Genomic DNA, 2,378 nt, shown 5'->3' with positions numbered 1-2,378 from the left:
TCCTCAGCTCTTGAGAAGATTACATGAGATATTTAATCAGCATTTCTCTTCTGGCCTCTCCATCTTTGTTTCCCAATAAATTCAATCCCTACATCCTCACCTCTTTCCTCAAACCTCATCCTCCAGATACACTTTCAGGTTCTTTCATGCCCCCGGGTTTTGTGTACATATATATATATATATATATATATATATACTTTCTGTGTTGCACAACCTTTGTGTTTCAGTTAGTTATTTGACTAACAATGACTGATTTTTACCTCTTGCTAGATTAAAAATAACTGAAATATATTGGAAAGGTATTGTGTAGTTCATAGCATAGACAAAACCAGAGCAGTGCTCTGAATCTGGACAACAGGAAACCCTTGACCATCTTATCCATCTTATCTAAGTTACACATAACAAATCTACCCCAGTGCCCATTTCAGCAGCACATATACTAAAATTGGAATGTTACAGAGAAGGTTAGCATGATCCCTAGCAAGGATGATATGCAAATTTCTGAAGTGTCCCATATTTTTCTGTATTATATACTTCAAAATTGCTAAGAAACTTGATCTTAAACATTCTCACCACAAAAAAGAAATAAATAATAGTAATGTGATCTTATAGAGGTAGTAGCTAACATTATGTGGTGGTGATCATACTGCAATATATAAATGTATCAAATCAGCACATTGTATGCCATAAACTTACACAATGTTGTATATCAATTATGACTCAATGTAAATTTTTTAGTTAAAAAATATCTACCCTAAATGATTTCTCCATCACTTTGTCACTCTGCTTAAGATTCAAAATCCCTACAGAAAGATTGTAGTTGGCCTTGCTCATATCAGGTGCTTCACCACCCTTTGGTAGGGTCTGTTCACCTTGACTTGTCATCCTACCAAGACTATTCACAAAGGTGGAGAAGTCATTTTCTAAGGAAAAATGTTTCAATGTCAAAGAAGGAATGGGTTCTGGCAACACCCGCCCCCCCCCCAAAAAAGAAATTCCCACTGCATTTCCCCATTGTTTGATTAACCCATATTTATTAGGTGACTAGGAGGCATAGTCTTATGGAAGAATGGATCGAATGTCCTATTTCCATATTCCCACAGCACCTTGTTTCTTCTCTGTGTCAACACATACACACCCCAGTATTGTATTTCCTGTTATCACTACAAAAGGTAAGACATTTGAGAGCAGAAAATTAAACCTTAATCCTGCCCTTAGGTATGACTTCCCAGATTTTACCACATAGCACTTGGCATAGTTATAAATTTTGTAAAGGAAGAAAAGGAAAGAAGAGAAGGAAGAAGGAAGGAAGAAAGGAAAGAAGGAAGGAAGGAAGGAAGGAGAAAGAAAGGGTTAAGGAAAAGAGAGGATGAAAGAAGGAAGGAAGAAAGGAATCTAGAAGAGAATAAATGACAACTCTGTATGATAGAGAAGGCTCTGAGTGGTAACCATCTGAAGAACCAGGCTACCCTGAAGATGATAAATTCCTAATTACGGAAGATTCTTATTACCAGCCAGATGAACATGTGACCCATAGTCTATAGAAAGAATTGAAGCTTTAAAAGGAAATTGAACTGGATGACTTCTAAGTTCCCTTTCAGCCATGAGTTTCTATGATTCCTTGATACAAGATCTTAAATGATGAGGACTCAGTGAGGGCAGCAGGACTAGAGCCAAGGGAACAATGAGATCCATATGAAGGTGAGAACTGTGGTTAAAGCATGTGTATCCCTGTGCTTTTCTAAGCCCTTCCTGATTTGGTCAATACCTATGAAGGAACAACCATGCTTCCTTCCAGTGATTTTCCTGAGAGCAGTTTGACTCATTTCTATTCATCAGTGCACTAAAGACATTAGAAAGCTTCTGCAGTAAGACAGCCTTGCAATTTTTGGATGTACATCTGAAGCCTTTAAAAGATAAGAGAATATGTATGTTTAACTCAAATTCCTTCAGACCTCCTGGGATCTTAGTTTTCAACATCATGAAACCTTTGATATTTGGAGTTGTTTTGCCATTGACAAAACACTACTTTTATTTCTAAAGGGAGGCTGCGAACTTCAGATGGCCTTTTTCAAAGCAAGTAGATTTTTAAAATTTTTGTTTGTTTTTTAATGTAAATAAATTAGAACTTTGCAGATTTGTTTTTTTTCTTTTGAACCAGACACGAATAGAATACTTGCTGGTGTAGGACTATATCAAATAGCATTTCAGTTTGCTTTAAATGCAAACTTTTAAAATCAAGAATTGAAATCTTTCTTCAAATGCCAAATTGCCTAGAAGTTTCCAGCCTTTGGCTTGCTCTGATATACAAAGCCCTCATCATATATGACAGAAATGAGCTATTATCAAGTATAAAAGAAGCTGTTTATAAAAAAAAA

At 36.0% G+C, this 2,378-nt stretch overlaps 1 non-coding gene across 1 annotated transcript; it reads left to right on the top strand.

Annotated features, from left to right (window-relative positions):
• Nucleotides 1–415: 415 nt before the first annotated feature.
• Nucleotides 416–521, top strand: LOC115802649 (U6 spliceosomal RNA). The gene has a single exon (XR_004023165.1). It is a non-coding gene; the product is annotated as a U6 spliceosomal RNA (small nuclear RNA).
• Nucleotides 522–2,378: the final 1,857 nt, after the last annotated feature.

Source organism: Delphinapterus leucas, chromosome 7, assembly GCF_059928025.1.
Source record: "Delphinapterus leucas isolate spDelLeu-1000000601 "Yukka" chromosome 7, BTC_Dleu_Yukka2, whole genome shotgun sequence".
In the NCBI taxonomy this organism is placed as follows: Eukaryota; Metazoa; Chordata; class Mammalia; order Artiodactyla; family Monodontidae; genus Delphinapterus; species Delphinapterus leucas.
The sequence above is the reverse complement of the archived record's forward strand: the minus strand, read 5'-3'. Positions and strand labels throughout refer to the sequence as shown.